General features: G+C 34.1%; 1 protein-coding gene across 1 annotated transcript in view; it reads right to left on the reverse strand.

The window, feature by feature from the left end:
• LOC145248018 (armadillo repeat-containing protein 8-like) overlaps positions 1-15620 on the reverse strand; it is a 214175-nt gene extending 198555 nt beyond the window's left edge. Inside the window, exon 1 of the mRNA XM_080109718.1 lies at positions 14995-15620. The gene's annotated coding sequence lies outside the window, so the exon portion shown is untranslated. The remainder of the gene's footprint in view (positions 1-14994) is intronic.
• Between the last annotated feature and the right edge of the window lie 6363 nt (positions 15621-21983).

Raw genomic sequence — 21983 nt, forward strand, 5'->3', positions numbered from 1 at the left:
TCGTCATTTATTGTAAGGAGGTCCATGTTTGTAAGTGTCGTCATTTATTGTAAGGAGGTCCATGTTTGTAAGTGTCGTCATTTATTGTAAGGAGGTCCATGTTTGTAAGTGTCGTCATTTATTGTAAGGAGGTCCATGTTTGTAAGTGTCGTCATTTATTGTAAGGAGGTCCATGTTTGTAAGTGTCGTCATTTATTGTAAGGAGGTCCATGTTTGTAAGTGTCGTCATTTATTGTAAGGAGGTCCATGTTTGTAAGTGTCGTCATTTATTGTAAGGAGGTCCATGTTTGTAAGTGTCGTCATTTATTGTAAGGAGGTCCATGTTTGTAAGTGTCGTCATTTATTGTAAGGTGGTCCATGTTTGTAAGTGTCGTCATTTATTGTAAGGAGGTCCATGTTTGTAAGTGTCGTCATTTATTGTAAGGAGGTCCATGTTTGTAAGTGTCGTCATTTATTGTAAGGAGGTCCATGTTTGTAAGTGTCGTCATTTATTGTAAGGAGGTCCATGTTTGTAAGTGTCGTCATTTATTGTAAGGAGGTCCATGTTTGTAAGTGTCGTCATTTATTGTAAGGAGGTCCATGTTTGTAAGTGTCGTCATTTATTGTAAGGAGGTCCATGTTTGTAAGTGTCGTCATTTATTGTAAGGAGGTCCATGTTTGTAAGTGTCGTCATTTATTGTAAGGAGGTCCATGTTTGTAAGTGTCGTCATTTATTGTAAGGAGGTCCATGTTTGTAAGTGTCGTCATTTATTGTAAGGAGGTCCATGTTTGTAAGTGTCGTCATTTATTGTAAGGAGGTCCATGTTTGTAAGTGTCGTCATTTATTGTAAGGAGGTCCATGTTTGTAAGTGTCGTCATTTATTGTAAGGAGGTCCATGTTTGTAAGTGTCGTCATTTATTGTAAGGAGGTCCATGTTTGTAAGTGTCGTCATTTATTGTAAGGTGGTCCATGTTTGTAAGTGTCGTCATTTATTGTAAGGAGGTCCATGTTTGTAAGTGTCGTCATTTATTGTAAGGAGGTCCATGTTTGTAAGTGTCGTCATTTATTGTAAGGAGGTCCATGTTTGTAAGTGTCGTCATTTATTGTAAGGAGGTCCATGTTTGTAAGTGTCGTCATTTATTGTAAGGAGGTCCATGTTTGTAAGTGTCGTCATTTATTGTAAGGAGGTCCATGTTTGTAAGTGTCGTCATTTATTGTAAGGAGGTCCATGTTTGTAAGTGTCGTCATTTATTGTAAGGAGGTCCATGTTTGTAAGTGTCGGCATTTATTGTAAGGAGGTCCATGTTTGTAAGTGTCGGCATTTATTGTAAGGAGGTCCATGTTTGAAAGTGTCGGCATTTATTGTAAGGAGGTCCATGTTTGTAAGTGTCATCATTTATTGTAAGGAGGTCCATGTTTGTAAGTGTCGTCATTTATTGTAAGGAGGTCCATGTTTGTAAGTGTCGTCATTTATTGTAAGGAGGTCCATGTTTGTAAGTGTCGTCATTTATTGTAAGGAGGTCCATGTTTGTAAGTGTCGTCATTTATTGTAAGGAGGTCCATGTTTGTAAGTGTCGTCATTTATTGTAAGGAGGTCCATGTTTGTAAGTGTCGTCATTTATTGTAAGGAGGTCCATGTTTGTAAGTGTCGTCATTTATTGTAAGGAGGTCCATGTTTGTAAGTGTCGTCATTTATTGTAAGGAGGTCCATGTTTGTAAGTGTCGTCATTTATTGTAAGGAGGTCCATGTTTGTAAGTGTCGTCATTTATTGTAAGGAGGTCCATGTTTGTAAGTGTCGTCATTTATTGTAAGGAGGTCCATGTTTGTAAGTGTCGTCATTTATTGTAAGGAGGTCCATGTTTGTAAGTGTCGTCATTTATTGTAAGGAGGTCCATGTTTGTAAGTGTCGTCATTTATTGTAAGGAGGTCCATGTTTGTAAGTGTCGTCATTTATTGTAAGGAGGTCCATGTTTGTAAGTGTCGTCATTTATTGTAAGGAGGTCCATGTTTGTAAGTGTCGTCATTTATTGTAAGGAGGTCCATGTTTGTAAGTGTCGTCATTTATTGTAAGGAGGTCCATGTTTGTAAGTGTCGTCATTTATTGTAAGGAGGTCCATGTTTGTAAGTGTCGTCATTTATTGTAAGGAGGTCCATGTTTGTAAGTGTCGTCATTTATTGTAAGGAGGTCCATGTTTGTAAGTGTCGTCATTTATTGTAAGGAGGTCCATGTTTGTAAGTGTCGTCATTTATTGTAAGGAGGTCCATGCTTGTAAGTGTCGTCATTTATTGTAAGGAGGTCCATGCTTGTAAGTGTCGTCATTTATTGTAAGGAGGTCCATGTTTGTAAGTGTCGTCATTTATTGTAAGGAGGTCCATGTTTGTAAGTGTCGTCATTTATTGTAAGGAGGTCCATGTTTGTAAGTGTCGTCATTTATTGTAAGGAGGTCCATGTTTGTAAGTGTCGTCATTTATTGTAAGGAGGTCCATGTTTGTAAGTGTCGTCATTTATTGTAAGGAGGTCCATGTTTGTAAGTGTCGTCATTTATTGTAAGGAGGTCCATGTTTGTAAGTGTCGTCATTTATTGTAAGGAGGTCCATGTTTGTAAGTGTCGTCATTTATTGTAAGGAGGTCCATGTTTGTAAGTGTCGTCATTTATTGTAAGGAGGTCCATGTTTGTAAGTGTCGTCATTTATTGTAAGGAGGTCCATGTTTGTAAGTGTCGTCATTTATTGTAAGGAGGTCCATGTTTGTAAGTGTCGTCATTTATTGTAAGGAGGTCCATGTTTGTAAGTGTCGTCATTTATTGTAAGGAGGTCCATGTTTGTAAGTGTCGTCATTTATTGTAAGGAGGTCCATGTTTGTAAGTGTCGTCATTTATTGTAAGGAGGTCCATGTTTGTAAGTGTCGTCATTTATTGTAAGGAGGTCCATGTTTGTAAGTGTCGTCATTTATTGTAAGGAGGTCCATGTTTGTAAGTGTCGTCATTTATTGTAAGGAGGTCCATGTTTGTAAGTGTCGTCATTTATTGTAAGGAGGTCCATGTTTGTAAGTGTCGTCATTTATTGTAAGGAGGTCCATGTTTGTAAGTGTCGTCATTTATTGTAAGGAGGTCCATGTTTGTAAGTGTCGTCATTTATTGTAAGGAGGTCCATGTTTGTAAGTGTCGTCATTTATTGTAAGGAGGTCCATGTTTGTAAGTGTCGTCATTTATTGTAAGGAGGTCCATGTTTGTAAGTGTCGTCATTTATTGTAAGAAGGTCCATGTTTGTAAGTGTCGTCATTTATTGGAGTCACCAGCGTGTACTATTTTGTTAGATGACTGGAAAAGAAAAATTAGTTTTGTTCTTTATTTTCTTTCTTTTAGAATCTGTTTACTTCTTTTTCGTAACATTGTTTTTAGCTCACTTGTTATTTTTTTTTTAAATGATGTAATCAAGGATTTTTTTCCTTTTTTTTTACAAAATTCATAAGAAATTTTATGAGACCCACAAGTAGTTTGTCGGGAGCACCAAGGTTTGAACTTGGTAAGCTCACTATGGATCTTTGAGTATAAAATTGGGCCTCTACATGTGCAAACAAAAATATAGGGTCATCTGCCAAAAAGGCGGGACCTTTACTATCGCAAGCGTAGTCAAATTTGATGACATAGTGTTATTCTCCAACATATACCGTGTGGTTGTTCTAGTCCACCACTGTTGTCTGGTAATTCCTCAATTACTGTCCGAAAACCGCAGGAGTTATGATTTATGAAATTAATAAAATGTTCACCATCACTATTTTATTAGTGATGCTATTTGAAATGAGTGATCCGTATTCCATCTGAGCGGTCATCAGATTCTGAATTTACAGTGGAGTCACCAATTGTGGTCAGTGAATTTATATAAAAGAAATAACATTTTCTGATGTGTTAGAAATATTATAACAAAGTGTTCATACATATGGGTTTTCTTGTTGGTGGAAAAGTTCAATAATGAAAAGATTACTGAAGTAAGGATTTTGTGAGAATAGCATGGGGTTTGAAATTACTGATTTTTTTATGATAAGAGTGCAGCACAAGAGTTTAAAGTCTATATAGCTATTTTTGAGTGAAACAGTCCATAAATTATATAAGTGTGTGTGTGTGTGTGTGTGTGTGTGTGTGTGTGTGTGTGTGTGTGTGTGTGTGTGTGTGTGTGTGAGTGATAAGAACCTTAGTTTGAAATAAGATTGTTTAAAAGAAGATTTAAATCCTTGCTCGATGTGGTAAATTTCCACACTGAGAATTAAAGTTCATCCTGTCTCATTTAAAATCATGACAGGTATTACATATGGAGTAAACACGAGTTATCTCCCTTTGACTTAGTAACTGCCACCGTCACTCTTGACTGCAACCTCCCACTACCATTGAGTGACACTCTTTTTAGTAGTAAACTGCTTTGTTTCTATTCAGTGTAAATAAATTCCTTGTTATGATACCATGTGTGTTTCGTCTCTTCAATGAATGTTTCACTAACAAATTACTAACATGATTCTAACTAATATTCACCTGTATCAACCCATAATATAAAATGGTGTCAAGAGTGGGATAAAACATCGAACCGTCAACACTCATAGCCGTATATCAATATCTCGTCAAAAAAAAAAAAAATGGAATTTTTACCACATCCAGAAGAATTAAATTTTTCTTTAGATAATCTCGGACAGGAATGGGAAACTTGGAAAAACCAATTTCAATTGTTCCTGCAAGCTACAGAGTCAGACAAGAAACTGGAGAAGGGGAAAACTTCCATATTGCTGACCTGTATAGAAAACGAAGGAAGGAAAATATATTATACGTTCAATTTTGAAAATGACGACAAGCAGCTAAACTTGAAAAAAGTAATAGAAAAATTTGACGCGCACTGCCAACCAAGAAAAAACCTGACGTTTCTCACATATCAATTTTTCGCGTGCAAACAGAAAGAAACAGAGATTTGAATTACGACAAAAGGCAAACAAATGTGAATTCGGTGACCTCACTGAAAGATTAATAAAAGACATTCTAATTTGTGGCGTTAACGACAACATGTTGAGAAAAATAATGCTCAGAGAACCTTTACTGGATTTACAGAAGGTGATACAAGCAGGCCTGAGTGCTGAAGAAATGAAGAGACACTCCAAGATAATGGCTACATCCGAAACAGAAAATATTTCAACAATTCGCAATCCAAAGAAAAACAAGCTGTCTTCCAACGTCATGTTCAAACGTGAAGACAAAAAGCCTGCCAAAACACAACAATGGATTGAAACATGTAACTACTGCACTGGGTCAGAAAGGAAACTGTCCAGCATACAATAAAAACTGCAAAAATTGCGGTAAAAAAGGACATTTCGCTCGAATGTGTCGAACGAAAAAGAAAAAACTATACAATGTCGGACATTCATACAATTCAGACCATGTGGAGCAAAACCATTTTAACATGGACGCCATATTGAAAAAAAAATGTAGACGCACTACAAACTGACAAATGGAAAGTAAAGATTCGAGGCAATGAAAACTCATCAACTTTAAAATCGATACAGGTGCTGAAGTAAATGTATTACCAGCAAAAATATATAAAACTATTGAACCAAAGCCAGAATTAAAGAAAATGTCTATAAAATTAACCGCCTACAACTGTACACAAATTCCCACTATAGGGAGCTGTGTTATACAATTACAAAATAAAAATATAAAAATAAGTTCGCATTTCATTGTGGCCAATACAAATGCAAACACAGTAATTGGCGCAGAAACAGCAGAAGAGCTAGGACTAATAAAAAGAATGTATGAAATAAACAAGACGGACATAGAAACATTAAAAGAAAAATATAAAGATTGCTTTGGTGACATCAGAAAATTACCAGTCACACATCATATAACCATAAATCCGGACATAAAACCCATCATAAATCCTCCAAGGAACATACCGTTTGGGATGAAACCAAAATTAAAAAAGGAGTTAGAAAAAATGACAAAAATGGGAATAATAAAACCCATTGAAGAACCGACAGATTGGGTAAATTCTCTTGTAATAGTGGAGAAACCGAACAGAAAATTAAGACTATGTTTGGACCCTAGAGACCTAAACAAGGCCATAAAAAGAGAACACTACAAATTACCCACCGCCGAAGAAATATTTGCAGGAATGGAAAATCCAAAATATTTTACGAAATTGGACGCATCAAATGGATATTGGCAAATACACATTGATGAAGAAAGCTCTAAGCTATTAACATTTAATTCGCCATTTGGTCGTTATTCATTCACACATCTGCCATATGGAATACATAGTGCCTCTGAAATTTTTCAAGCAAAAAGTTGCAAAAATAATAGAAGGCATACCTGGAACAAAGAACTCACAGGACGACATAATAATATGGTCAGAAACATTAGAGGACCATATAAAAACATTAGACAAAGTATTTAGTCAATTGTGCAACGCTGGATTGAAATTAAACAAAAATAAATATGAATTTGCAACAAAGCAACTAACATATTTAGGTCATTTGATCACTGATGAAGAAATAAAACGAGACCCTTTTATAAATATAAAAGCGAAAATGTATGTATGTGTGTTCGCTTTTTCTGTGTGTCTACAAAAGGCTTCTTTCAGAGAAGCAGTTGCTCACTTCACAACTTTTTAAAACTTTTTATATCACATATAAATCGTAGTATCTCACAGTTAACAACGAAGCTTGCCTGTCTATTTAATTTGCTCGATTTCGGGAAGATAAATATTCAATATTTGTCGCTCGCCGCATGTGGGTTAGTCTTTTTCCTATAAAATCTTGGGGGAGGCGAAAAAAAAAAGTGTTCAGCAGTAAATGAATACTATCCCGCAGTCAAAATTGACCTCATTAACTCATTAAAACGGGTACCTGCCAAATCCAAATAATTAAATAAATTCAAACGTGTTTCCATTAGCATCTCGTGGTGGGGCAATGGTTAACGTTGCGCATTTTTTTTTGTTCACACTTTAATTTACAACTTTACCTCAACGGTTCGGGTTTGATCCTCATACTTACTTTTTTTACCCCCCCCCCCTCGGAGTTTCCACACACACCTACAAACACCCGGGCAACGCCGGATACTCCCCGCTAATTAAATTGTCGCGGTGGGGCAATGGTTTTTTTTTTTTCACAACTTTGCCTCAACGGTTCGGGTTCAATCCTCATACTTATTTTTTTTTTAAACCCCCCCCCCACATACACACACACCTCCAAACACCCGGGCAATGCCGGGTAACCCTCGCTAGTCTAAAATAAAGGCAATAACACACATGCCTCTACCCAAAAATAAAAAAGATGTCCAACGATTTTTGGGAATGACCAACTACCTGTGCAAGTTCATACCAGAGTACTCAGAGGTAACTACACCATTAAGATTACTGCTACATAATAATACACTGTGGTCGTTTGACAAACCTCAAATAGAGGCTATAGAAAAACTAAAATGGATAATAACTAGCCTACCAGTTTTAAAATTTTATGATCCCAGCAAAGAAATTAAAATCACCACCGATGCTTGCAAACATGGATTGGGTGCAGTGTTACAACAGAAACATAATGAAAAATGGTTACCCGTGTCATACGCGTCACAATCGACAACTCCAGCAGAACAAAATTATTTCCCGATAGAATTGGAAACACTCAGCATAGTGTTGGCCTGCAACAGATTCCATCAATTTATCTATGGAAGAAAATTTCTCATAGAAAATGATCACAAACCATTAAGGTAAATTTTTAAAAAGTCCATTACAAAAAGCCCTCTAAGAATACAAAGATTCTTACTCGAGCTTCAGAAATACGAATTCAAAGTAATATACATTCCAGGGTGAGAATCCGTAATTGCTGATGCATTATCACGTGCATATATATCAGACAGTGAACAAGAAATATCGGATACAGAAATGGACAAATATATCCATACCATTATAAAACAATACCCAATGAGCGACCAAAAACTCAACATATACCATGAGGAGTCTGGGAAAGACCCAACACTAAAAATGCTCACGAAATATGCGAGATCAACTTGGCCAGAAAATAAGGATGTGCCACCCACAATAACACCATATATGCCAGTCCGCGATGACATATCAGTCGTGAAAGGACTAGTATCGAAAGGTACACGAATAGTAGTCCCAACCCTACAAAAAATCCATACTAGACATTTAGGCATAGAAAAGTGCATTGCAAGAGCAAAAGAGGTCGTATATTGGCCTAACATAAACAATCAAATAAAAGAAATGGTTAGCACATGCGCACATTGTCTAGATCACAGAAACCGACAACCATCAGAATCACTAATACACCATGAAATACCCGTAACACCATGGACCAAAATTGTGACAGACATATTTTACTTATATAGTAAAGCATATGTAGTGATAATAGACTACATGGCAAGATATTTCGATCTCCACAAACTTGATGACTGCAAATCAAGTACAGTGATCAATAAAATAAAGAACACCTTCGCAAAATTTGGCATTCCACAAATAGTGATTAGTAACGATGGACCCGAGTACCGATCATCAGAATTTAGACAATTTGCTAAAGATTGGGATTTCAGGCATATCACGACAAGTCCGACTGCAACCTCCCACTACCATTGAGTGACACTCTTTTTAGTAGTAAACTGCTGTGTTTCTATTCAGTGTAAATAAATTCCTCGTTATGATACCATGTGCATTTTGTCTCTTCAATGAATGTTTCACTAACAAATTACTAACATGATTCTAACTAATATTCACCTGTATCAACCCATAATATAAAAACAGGCGTTTTGATGTCTATGGCACATGGAGTTTACTCAAACACGTGTCAAACTTGTGAAATTGAAGAGAAAACTGATTTGATTTTGGCAAGCAAATTTTTATATACAGGCCTTCTCAAAGGTTCCAACCTGTTTACTGTATTCATACGCAAGGTAGCGCAACCGCAACATAGTCCCTTTTCTTTTATGTGTGTGGTGGTCACATCACAACGTCATGTTCCTATGTGTTCTTCATACACATGAGTGTTTCAAAGTGGTGAACACTGTGAAATGTTCCTGCCGGGCATTTATTTCGGCCAGGCATAGTGGTTGCTACAAGTCAAAGCAACTTCGACAGTTTCACATTTAATTTAAAAAACAAAACAAAAAATAACAAGCAGAAGTTGACAATAATGATAACTTTAAAAAAAAAAATGTTTGAAAAAACTTTTAAAAATGTCTTTTCTTTGAATTTTTTTTTTTAAGAAATGAACCAAATTTACATTATAATAAAATGGAGGTTTATGCAATATTATAAAAAAAAAAGAAGGAAGAAAAGAAAGAAAACAAAAAATGATTTTTAAAAATAATAGTTATTTACTTGCCTCCCGACAGGGCAGTTAGATATTAATGTTTTAAATGTGGGGACAACTAGTTCCCCCAAAAGAGACACATGGGATTGGAAATACTGCCTCAGTCTTTAAGGATTTCTTCTACTTTTTACAAAGATTTTGTAGTGTTACATTGTTATTGTGTTACAAAATTCAAATTTTAAAGTAAACAGCCACTGGTGAAATTTAATTTGCCAAAAAAAAAAAAGAAAGAAAAAAGAAAAAACCTCTCGGCTGAAAGTTGTGACTGACTAAATTCGTTTTGTTTTTAATTTTAATAACACATCAAGAAATAAACTTGTTTATTTATTTATGTTTTGTTTTTTACAAAGATTAAAAAATTTTAAAAGTGGTACCAGTGGTCAAAAATAAAAATTCAGTATTTAAGGGTTCGACTGTGTAAATTCGTTTTATTGTTTATTTTAATAACACAAGATCTTTTGCACTAATGGACTCAGTAGATCGCCCATGTAAATGGAATATTTGATTAAAATCAGGAGGGTTTTTTTAGTAAATATCTTTATGGGTATGGACTTCAAAAGATATTTGTCAAAAATAACTTTTCCAAACTTCTGAGTAAATTCATTTTATTGTTTATTCCTCAAGATTGTTTTACAATATTTTACACTGATGGGCCCAGTCGATCACCTTTGCCAAAGTTGCTTTACTCAGCAGCAACAGCAATTAGTCATACACTAGTCGTGCCTAATTTTTAGTAATACATTTTTAGTAAAACCGTTTTTTATATAAAATGCTTTGTTCACTTCCCCAGATAATTATGTTTGTGTAGAGAATTAATGATGCCATACAACAACTGTGTTATTGATCATTCAGACAGGCAGTAAACTGCAACTTTGAAGATGCTGTATGACCAAATGTTGGGCAAGATAGACAATCTGCAACTATACTTTGGTTACCCTTCACATGGGCTATGTCTGAAATTAGTTCTGTAATAATTGCTAGCTGTCTTTGTTGTCTATCTGATTTTGCAGGTTTTAGACTGTGGAATGCACCGCATATTGGCTTGTGATCTGTCAGAAGTAACACTTCGCGACTTTCTATGAGGTGGTGAAAATGTAATACCGCTAAATATGCTGCTAAAAGTTCATGGGCGAAAGTGGAATATCTCGTCTGTATTGTCGTCAGCTTCTTTGAGAAAAATCCAATTGGTGTGGGGTTCCACTTATGACTTGATGTAAGGCAGCGCCTACAGCATATTTGCTGCCATCCGTGACCAGTTGATACTGTGTACAAGTTGGTTGAGAATTAGGTAATTCTGTTAGCTCACCAAGTATTTTTACAATGTTAGAAAAGGATTGTTTTTCCAAAGTATTCAAGTATTCCTCTAGGGATTAGTCTCATTCTTTCAGGTAGGGGTAAAACTAACTTCGCAAATCCTGGTATTAATTTTCTCTAAAATCCTACTATACCAAGAAATCTGCGTAAGCTTTTAGCATCTTTAGGACACAGAAAAGATTCTTTGATTTTATTATCAGTTAGCTGGATTCCTTTTGAATTAATTCTGAAACGTAGGAAGTCTAATGATGTTACAGTGAAAATAGATGTCGATAATGATATTTTTAGGCTATTTTCTTGTAAGATTTCAAAAACTGTGTTTATGTCTCTCTTGTGGGTTTGCTTGTCATCGCTGAAGATTAAGATATCATTTATATATATAAAGACACCATCGATATCCCGAAAAATCCTGTCCATGTATCTTTGAAAAGTTGCAGAAGAATTTTTTAATCCAAACGGCATGAATTCATACTGAAAAAGTCCTATCAGTGAAATAACAGTGGTTTTGGGAATATCATCGGGGTGCATCTTAATTGGATGATACGCTGAATCAATTTTTGAAAATCGCTGTGGATTAGCGAGTTTAGTTGTAAATGAGTTTATGTTAGGGATGGGGTATCACTTTTAGTGACACTGTTTAGGGTGTGGTAGTCTCCACAACAACGATATCCTCCACTCTGTTTAGGTACCAGATGTAGTGGGCTTGACCACTCACTGTCTGAAGGAGTTATAATGCCTTCGTTTATGAGTCTTAAATTCTTCTTTGGTCACCATTAGTTTTTCAGCAGACAGTTGTCTGAATTTGGCAAAAACTGTTGCGTGGCTACCTGTGTCAATTCTGTGATAAACACTGCAGTAGTTGTTGTTTTTGTTAGTAAGTGGGGAAATAATTTCTGGGTATTTATCCAGGCTGGTTTGAATGAGTTTGGGTAGTTCTACTTCCTTTATAACCACGTTTACTGGAGCTGTCATGTTTAACATTAATTTCTTTCTAATGGTTGTTACTGGGTCGTAAATTGTTCTGTTTTTGCAGTGAATTGTAAGGCTAAATTTATTTAAGAAGTCAAGTCCGAGGAGGGGATTGGTGATATCTGCGACCGTAAATGTCCAGGAAAATGACCTTCTCAAAATTGGTATTCCAATTTCCAGGTTTGCTTGGCCATGGCATTTTATTCACTCTCCATTAGCAGTAGTGAGTGATACTGGTGTTGGTTTTAACGTGACACCATTTAATATGGACGCCGGCATTATTGAGATACTCGCACCAGTATCTACTATGAATTTTAATATTGTTGTTCCTAGCCATGCATTGATCTGTAGTAGTGGGGGACTCAAAGGGACGGACATGGTTCACGTTATCAGTTTTCCGAGTTAGTGTTGGCGTGGGTGGACGCGAGCTTGGTAATATTTTTATGTTCTGCTTCTTCGGCCATTTACACCAGAGTTTGCAAGTTCTAGCTTGCTCGGCAAAGTAGAGGTGTGCTGTACATATTTTTGTTTTTTGTTCAGTATAGTAGGATTTAATGCCTCTCGGTATATGAACGTTGCAGGAGAGTTGTCTGTTTGTATGTGTGTGTTTGTTCATAAAGGAGAATTGACTAGACACAGGAGAAAGAGAGGAGATAGGGAGATGGAAGGGAATACAAGAAAGAAGGTAACAGATAAAGATTGAGAAATTGAAAGAGAGTTTCAGAATTTATTTTAAATAAAAAATAAACAATGGCTCATTGCATTTAAAATACCCTCGAAGGGTCACTTTGATGAATGCTTAGAGTTTTTTTATATTGTGAGTGAACTTTGCTGGTTTTTTGGTAATATTTGAAATAGATCATCTCATTTAAAAACAGAAGAGAAAAGTTGTAAAATTTATTTTTAAACAGATTTAAGATTTTTTTGAGATGTGTAAATTTTGGGCGGTTTATTTTGATTAAGGCAGACGATTGGGGGGGGGGGCTTCTCAGTGATGTAAACAAGAACTCCAAAGTTTTCTTGTTTAGTAAAATTAACAAATATGATCATATTGGAATATATTTCCGAGCTGTTAGTTTGACCATTTTCTAGTCTCCGGAGAGACATTTATACTCCTGTTTAGACGTTTCTTCATTAAAATCTTTATAAAATGTTGTAACAGATCGAGACAATTGATCTCAAAAGTGATTCATTTGGGCTATGATATCCTTTCGTACAGAAAATACTTTATTATTTTGTTTGGGTCTAGGAGATTTTTTTTCACTTAACCTTCTTTCCCCTAAAGTCTGTGTGTTAAAAAGAATATTAATCATTTATCGTAAAAGTAAATAATTTAAATAAAAAAGAATATAAGAGAATGAAGCAAGAAGATTGTTTCAGAGTATTCTCTAAAAACAAAGTTAACGAAGAGTTTCTGGAGCTCAAATGATTCATAATATAAATTCAAATGATTTTTAATTCATAATATAAATTCAAAGAAAAAGAATATTAAAAGCTATATTTAACTATTTAGGCTTTGTTTTTCAGCATTTTTCCCTTTTAGATTCATAACAAATTTTTCCCAAGAAAAGGGCGCCTTTGAATTTTTTCATCAATTTCCTCAGTCTGGCAAGATTTTTTTTTTTTTTTTTTTTTAAGACACTCAATTTTACTACGTCTTTTTGTATTCAACCATTTCCATGCTACCTATGAAGTTAGTTTATGTTTTTGCAATGTTTTTTTCTAATTGCTTTGTCTTTCTGGACTTATTTTGTTTAATTATTAATTTGTATCTGCATGTCTGTAACCAAATTATGTTAGAGTTTTCAAAGTTTTGCGGTCTGTAGTCTCGTTTTTGAAATGAATAAACGCTTTAAAATAAGTGAAACCACTAACAGCTCAGCCAGTTAGATAGAAAACGAACACTTAGAAAATCGATTTTATCTTTTTTAAAACAACAGTAAACAAGTAAAATATATTTTTTAAATATTATGGGGGGTATACTCTCTTTTAAAAACAGTATCTTCTTCAAGGACGGTCATAAAATGTGTTTTTAATCGATATTTATTCAATAATGTACCAGTTTTCCTACCAGCAAAAATGGACGAGTTTTCAGGGGACAAGTTTTCCGGGCACCGTTAAAGTTATCTTATCTTGTTAAGTAGTTTTTCTTTTTCTCGCTACGTGGCGCTAATTTACTACTTTATAAGAGATACGCGCCATCTTCTCGTTCTTATTCTTCCCAGGAGCTTTAGGTAAGCACTTCTGTTGAAATTTTTTTTTAGTATGAACTTTTATAAGGAGATGAATTCTATTTTATTAAGATTTAGATATACATTTATTATTATTCAGATATATCTTTCCTTTGTTTTCCTCTTTATACATATTATCTGTATTTAATGAACCATGAAGATGATTTTTTTCTCGTTATTGCAAATTTCTATATTTTCTCGTTGGATATATAGATGAAACTAGATAGATATTGTGCCCCACCCCCCCGCCTCAGATGGCTGAATGCGTTTTGTTACGAAGTTTCCCGGCAGATTTTTAAGAACTCTTATTTTAAAATATTTACCTTTTTAATGAAAATCAGTTAAATGGTCATTCCCTTTTCTAGTTAAATTCTAAATTAAATTAAGATTGATTGCATGCCGGTTTTCTAAAACAACTCCGCAATTTTCATATATTTAGTTAATAGTTAAATCAAACATCGTTAGTTTAAAATTGAAAAGAAAATTGGAACCTTTAAACTATCGATTAAAAAGTACAGCTTGAATTTGGTTACGATTCAGTTTTAATCGTTGGTGATCATGAGTCATCACCAACGATTATGATGTTGCAGTTAGTTTGGGAAAAACTTGTTTCTAATATTTGAGTGAACTTTATTTTCCAGCTTAATCGGTTTTCGTATAAAACCAATATCGCATTTAAATTGGAAAAGTAGTTTTCCGGATATTTAGAAATATAATTCCGTCGCACATGTCGAAGCGCCGCCCTCTGATTCTTATCCCCCCCCCCCTTGGGCGATCATCGAATGGTAACTAATCTACCGAATTATTGAATAAGAGACCAGTTTTCCTACCTAGCAAAAAAGGGATGATTTTACCGGGTACCCAAAAATACTCATCGGCTTCGATGTTGTACGCAGCATTAGGGAGCTATTATCTCGGATTTTCTAAAGAAATTTTGACTTTTTTTTTTTGGCCGGAGGTTATAGTTAATTAACAGGAAAATTAGTGCAAGTTCAGATTAGTACTTGTGGTGATAAACAAACCTGTCACGGTACTGGTACAGTTTAATCAAGACAAAATGAAAGTATCGAAAAAGTTTATATTGTACGTATCCGTTCATTTACCTATTGGGAATTTTTTATTTGCCATATTCATGAACATTACCTACCTTGAAAATGCTGCTGTGAAACTTGACATAGTTATATGGAATAAGTCAGAGTTGCAACCTTGATTGAAGTGAGTGTTCCTAATGATGGAGGTCTTAACAGAGCTGAAAGAGAAACAGACCAAATACCAAGGTCTCATGTATGATATGAAAAGAAACTGGAACCTAAACGGGATATCGATCATACCAGTTATCATAGGTGCCACTGCCACAGGAGGACTTATGAAGAAGAACCTGAAGTCCTACCTAACTAATATTCCTGGTGAATCAAGTGCAAAAGAGATTCAAACAATTGCACTTAAGGTAACAGCGAGGATACTAAAAAGAGCTCTCGGTTGGTTTCAATAAAAAGCGGGGCAATGTTGGCAGCTGGTTTAGCTGCCCCATACCCAGCATTACAATCTTCAAAGGAAAAAAATAAAAATCTTAAATTATCCGTATTAGGCATTTTAGAAAAAGCGTGAACTCTAGATAAAAAATATTTTTGTAGCTTTCTGTGTGCTAAAAAAAGAATTTGGAAATCGTACCGCCGCAAATTAAGTTTTGAGATTTTTTTTTCTCTGTAAAATCGGCTATAATGGCGTAAGTCGGTTGATTGTTCGTGCGCGCAGACGCCATTTCACTGACTTCATTTACGATACGCGTAAGCGGTAGTCACGTGACATTTCACATGGCGAACATTTTAAATCACCAGAAATAATCTTAAAATTTAAGTTTTCACGACCGGTTTACAAAACATTTTCGTCTGGGAGGGGGGGATTATTCAATTAAAGAACTTGTACAGCTTAACAGGTGCAAGTCTAAATGGTCTACAAGTAATCTTTACTATAAAAATCTGAAATCTTTATTGTACGTACTTGTCACTGCATGAAAAGGTCATATTCAGAAAATCACGTAAATCGATCGAAGTTTTTTTTTTTTTAAGAAAATCAAATAGACATTTTATCAAAGAAAAACTTCTCACCATATTGTTTTTAAATGATTGTGAGAATTTTGACTTGCCGAGGGTAAGTCGGTGGGGAAGAAAGGAGTGTGTGACCAACACTGCCGGGTGGTCCGTTAATTACAAGTTAAATAGACATTCCAGTCACGCGTGAATCTCGTTGACTAAGAGTTGGAGTAGATAAAAGGGGGTGGCCTCTCTACTGTTGTAGTAGTTGTTGCTGTCTTTTAGACAAATTACACTTGGACCATCGTTCGTTACCCATTTGTTCCTTAGGAAAGACAAACTTAAACCGTCTTTTCTTACCCTCCCCCCTACTCGTCAGTATGCTAATTCCGATATGATACACTGCTAGCGACACCTATTGGCAATGTTGGGAATATAAGACCAGAAAGGGGCAGACAATCGACTTTCCACATAGAAAAAAAAATAAAGGGTTTGTATTACTGTACACATAGATTCGAAAAAGTTGTCAAAAAACAAATATGTAACAAATAAATGTTATCAAAGGCAAAATAAGTTACTTTTCTACCTAACTGGATATATTTTTTGTGTTTTTATTCAATGTAACATGTTTATTCAACTCGAAAAACATGCAGTGTTTACCGATGTATTAATTAACGAAAATTCAAAATGGCGGCCGACTGTCTCTTTAACGCGGTAAGTTTGGGAAAAGATGTTATAAATAATAAACTAGACAAAATACTATTAAAAAACAACTGAATATGTCAACTTATGTCACGGTAACATATATTGAGCGAATTTCTAACAGTATTTTGTCTACTTTATTATTTATAATGCCTTTTCCCAAACTTACCCTCTCCGAGAGAGAGTCGGGCGCCATTTTGAATTTTCCAATACATCGGTAAACACTGCATGTTTTTCGAGCTGAATAAACATGTTACACTGAATAAAAACACAAATTTCGTGAAAATAGTGAATAATTCCACCCCATCTTTTCAAGCTTATAACTCCTCGAAAAATGTAATTCAAGCCCTAATTTTTTTTTCTCTCCAATTAAAGGAGCAAGGACCCAGGTTTCATTAAAAAAAAAAAAAAAGTGCTTTTTTTTTTTTTTTTTTTTTTACTCAAAGGAGCAAGGACCAAGGTTCCATTTAAAAAAAAATAATATAACGTGGCTTAAAAAAGGTTTTAAACTTCAAACTTTACAGATAAAATTCTAAAAAAAAAAAAAAAACTTTTTTTTTTTTTTAAATTTGAATATATTGACCTTTTCTCTTCAATTTGTGAGTAAATTATTTGCTTTTTACTAGAAACTTGGGGAGGGGGGGGGGGCGAAAATAAATAACCCACTTTTAACAGAAATTACGAGATTTTTATATTTTATTCGTGTTAGGGGGTGTCAAATTCTGATACACCTAGGGCATCCCGGCATTACTCGTGTACGTCCGCCAGGTTTTCATCCAATGAAAATATCGTACAGATATTTTTGTATTAACTTAGTTACAGTTAAAAAATATCGAAAAAGTGATATTGTATGTATGGAATAAAGATCTCAGAAAAAAATTCGGTGCTAATGCACTTACTGATCCGCGCTATTTTCTTAAATCGTATTTCCAAGTTTAATTAACTGTTAGAAATTCGCTCAATATGTTACTGTGACATAAGTTGACATATTCGGTGGGTTTTTAATAGATTTTGTCTAGTTTATTATTTATATCTTTTCCCAAACTTACCGTGTTAGAGAGGGTCGAGCGCCATTTTGAATTTTCTAATACATCGGTAAACACTGTTTTTCAAACTGAATAAACATGTGACATTGAATAAAAACACAAATATATACAGGTGGGTAGAAAATTGACTGTTGTATATTTGTTTTTGACAACTTTTTCGAATCTGTACATTGATACAAACCCAAAAGTGTCCATTACCTTCCTGAACAGTTTTATTTTAATGTTAATGCAGTTATTTACTGAAAAAAAATAATGTAATTTGGTTCTTGCTAATCACTCGAAAATTAGAATTGGTAGAAACCCATCAAATGTCACTAATCATGCAAAAATGTAATGTTATTTAATATTTGGTGTATTTTAGAAAAATAAAGTATGAATTTTCAATGAAAGAACTAGAAAGTAGAAAATTGCTCGAAAAAAAATCATTTAAGCATTGTATGAATCCACGCCATTTCTATTTTGTCCAACCTTTGTATTTGGAGATCTTTGTTTTTATAAACAGTACTGATGATAAATATCACCTGATTTTCCCTTTGATGTCTTCTGATATTAGCTCTAACTGAACTGTTTATATATAAATGGAGAATGCTTCCTTTCACAGTTGACTACTTTAGTGTGAAATAGTAAAGCTTTAGCAGTGTCACAAACACTGAAATATTTAGACTTACTGTCTTTCGAAGCTTATAACTTATTGAAAAATGTAATTCAACCCCTATTTTTTTTTTTTTTAATTAAAGGAGCAAAGACCAAATTTAAAAAAAAAAAAAAACTGGTTTAGTAGCAAATTGTGCAAAAAAAAAAAAATTAATCTGGTTTTATTTTTAAAAAGATTTTAAGAAAATCAACGAAATTTTACTTGCTTCGATTATAAAATATATAAATTCCAAAAAAAATCACTTAGCTATAAAAAAAAAAAATACTATTCGATTGGTACTTCCATTGTTCATTAAGAATTTATCCATATTTATACTTATGTATTCCATGTCCTTTTTAAATAAAATAATTTTTTAAACAAGGATTAAAATGTACTTTTTCACTGTTCAAATAAAGGGAGACAAATTTGAATTTAAAAAAAAAAACGTTTGTCTAAAATATTACATTCGGTTTCTTGGAAAGAATATAAAATTTCACATTGACCCTGAAAATATCGTAAAAATAGAATCAATAGAAAAATTTTGAGATTTTTAAAGTTTAAAAATTAAAAAATATTGTTCGGAAATACTGTTTTGAAAAAAAAAAAATATATATATATATTATATTTCTATTAGTTTTAAAACAAGTTTTAATAGTTTATTTTGGAAGTATAATCCATAAAGAAAATAAACAACCCACTTTTAACAAATTACGAGATTTTTATATTTTATTCGCAGTTTCGTGTTGGGGTGTCAAAAATTCTGATACACCTCGTGATGCTGATAGTTCAGAATTGTATGGACATTTTGAACATTTCATTTGTAGTTGAACGTCATTAAACTGAATAAGAATTAGTTTTGTTAATAGATATTTATTAACCTATGACCCTACATTCATATTCAAAAAATGTGTTACTTATGCTGATTGCTGCACTAGCAGTGTCAGAAATTTCGTGAAAATAGTGAATAATTCCACCCCATCTTTCCAAGCTTATAACTCCTCGAAAAATGTAATTCAAGCCCTAATTTTTTTTTTCAATTAAAGGAGCAAGGACCAAGGTTTTATTTAAAAAAAAAAAAAAACGTGTTTTTTTTTTTTTTTTTTTTTTTTTTTTTAAGTTTTAAACTTCGGACTTTACAGGTAAATTTCTAAAAAAAAAAAAAAAAAAAAAAAAAAGCGATTTTTTTATTTTTTTTAAATTTGAATATATTATTTATTGACCTTTTCTCTTCAATTTGTGATATATAAAACTCCCCGACATAATTAATTATTTACTTTTTAATAGACATTTCAAAATGAGAGGCGTGAATTATTCGACCCCCTGTCTTTCCAAGCTTATAGCTCCTCGAAAAATCTAATTCAAGCCCTAATTATTTTTTTCAATTAAAGGAGCAAGGACCAAGGTTTCATTAAAAAAAACAAAAAAAACAATGTGTTCTTATAAAATAAGGTTTTAAACTTCGGACTTTACAGGTAAATTTCTAAAAAAGCGATTTTTTTTATTTTTTTTTTAATTTGAATATATTATTTATTGACCTTTTCTCTTCAATTTGTGATATATAAAACTCCCCGACATAAATTAATTATTTACTTTTTAATAGACATTTCAAAATGGGTGACACGGGGGGGGGGGGTGAATTTAAAAAAAAAACGTTTGTCTAAAATATATTCGGTTTATTGGAAAGAACATAAAATTTCACATTGACCCTGAAAATATCGTAAAAATAGAATCAATAGAAAAATATTGATAGATTTTTAAAGTTTAAAAATTGAAAAATATCGAGTTCGGAAAATTCATTACTGTTTTTTTTTTTTTTTTTTTTTTTTTTTTTTTTTTTTTTAAATATTTCTATTACTTTTAAAACAACTGTAATAGTTTATTTTGGAAGTATAATCCATAAAGAAAATAAATAACCCACTTTTAACAGAAATTACGAGATTTTTATATTATATTCGCAGTTTCGTGTTAGGGGTGTCAAAAATTCCTACAAAAATTCTGATACTGCTAATGCTGCACCATTTTTGTATTTCATTTCAGAACTATTTGAATGCAATGGAACTTTCTGCATGCTATTGGTGGAATTGGGAGCTGAAGATAATGGGCACATGGAAAGCACCAAAATATTGGCAATGACCTGCATCATAATTTTCACTGAATTCAAAGATAATGAAATTTTGGCTATATCTGTGGGGCATGAACTAGTGAATTGCAACGTCAATTCGGAAGCCATGACTAGCATGAAAGATGTCAACACGTTGAAATTAGCAGAGGAGCAAAATACAGGCAAAGCTATGTAGACCTTAGCAAGGGAGAAGGGTGTTAGATTAGCTCTCCATGGGTCATCTGTTGTTTTAATGAGCAACATAAAGTATTTTGTCATTTTAGATTTCATCCCTTAAGATCTTATTCTATATCAACCTTTCACAAAGGATGCCTTAAAGCTAGTCCAAGTATGTGACTGAATTTGAGAAATGCCTTAAAAGTACTAGTTCTATTTTCTCCTTTTTGCAGGTCATTCAGTTAATTATGAGTCAAGAATTGGATGGAAGCAATGAGGAAGTGAGCAATGAACCAAAACTGATTGACAATGAGCTGCTACGAACAGTGGGCAATGAGTTACGGATAATAAACATGGAGCAAAGAATAAATCTGAAATTCCTTGTCCGGTTAGGTAAAACTCCTTCCCAGGCATTAGAAATGCTTCAACAAGCTTATGGGGGTAACACCATGTCACGCACACGTGTTTTTGAATGGCATAAGAGGTTTAAAGATGGTCGAGAGGATGTTGAAGATGACTCTAGGAGTGGGAGGCCATTAACAAGTAGAACTGGGGCAAATGTTGACCGAGTCAAAAAGTTAATTCATGCTGATAGTAGATTGACTGTTCGGATGGTGGCTAGTCAGCTGGACATGAAAAAGGACAGCGTTTGGAAGATTATCACTGAAAACTTAGGCATGCGGAAAGTTTGTGCAAAAATGGTTCCAAGACAGTTGAGTGAGGATCAAAAGGATCGACGCTTGCAAGTGTGTCAGGACCTCATGAAGTGTCTTCAAACTGAACCAGGCTTGCTTCGGAAAGTTATCACTGGTGGTGAGACCTGGATTTTTGAACGTGATCCAGAAACTCAATGCCAGGTCAATCAGTCTCTACCAAAAAAGGCAAGACAATCTGGTGTCAAAGTGATGCTGATCACGTTTTTTGATATGCAAGGCGTTGTGCACAGTGAGTTCTTGCCACCAGGGCAAACTATCAATCAGCAGATTTATAGAGAGATTTTATGGCGTTTGCTTTGTTCTGTACAAGAAAAGAGACCACAGTTGTGGCAGGATAAGTCATTGCTACTTCATCATGATGATGCACCTGCTCACAGCTCCCTTAGCATTCGACAGTTTCTGGCTAAGAACAACATTGCTGTATTGGAACAACCACCCTATTCACCTGATCTTGCTCCCTGTGACTTTTTTCTTTTTCTGAAGCTTAAGGGGGTAATCAAAGGGATCCATTTTGAAGATGTAGATGCCATTAAGAAGGCATTAATGACAGAGCTAAATGGTATCCCAGTAGAATCCTTCCAGCAGTGCATAGAAGCTTGGCAACAAAGAATAACTAAGTGTGTTGCACTAGAGGGCGGTTACATTGAAGGGTAAAGCATGTTTGTTTCACAAGTGATAAGGATTTTATATTTAGTGAGATAGTAACATCTCTAAATGAAGTCTTATT

This window comes from Euprymna scolopes, chromosome 26 (genome assembly GCF_053919585.1).
Source record: "Euprymna scolopes isolate OS-2025 chromosome 26, ASM5391958v1, whole genome shotgun sequence".
NCBI lineage: Eukaryota > Metazoa > Mollusca > Cephalopoda > Sepiida > Sepiolidae > Euprymna > Euprymna scolopes.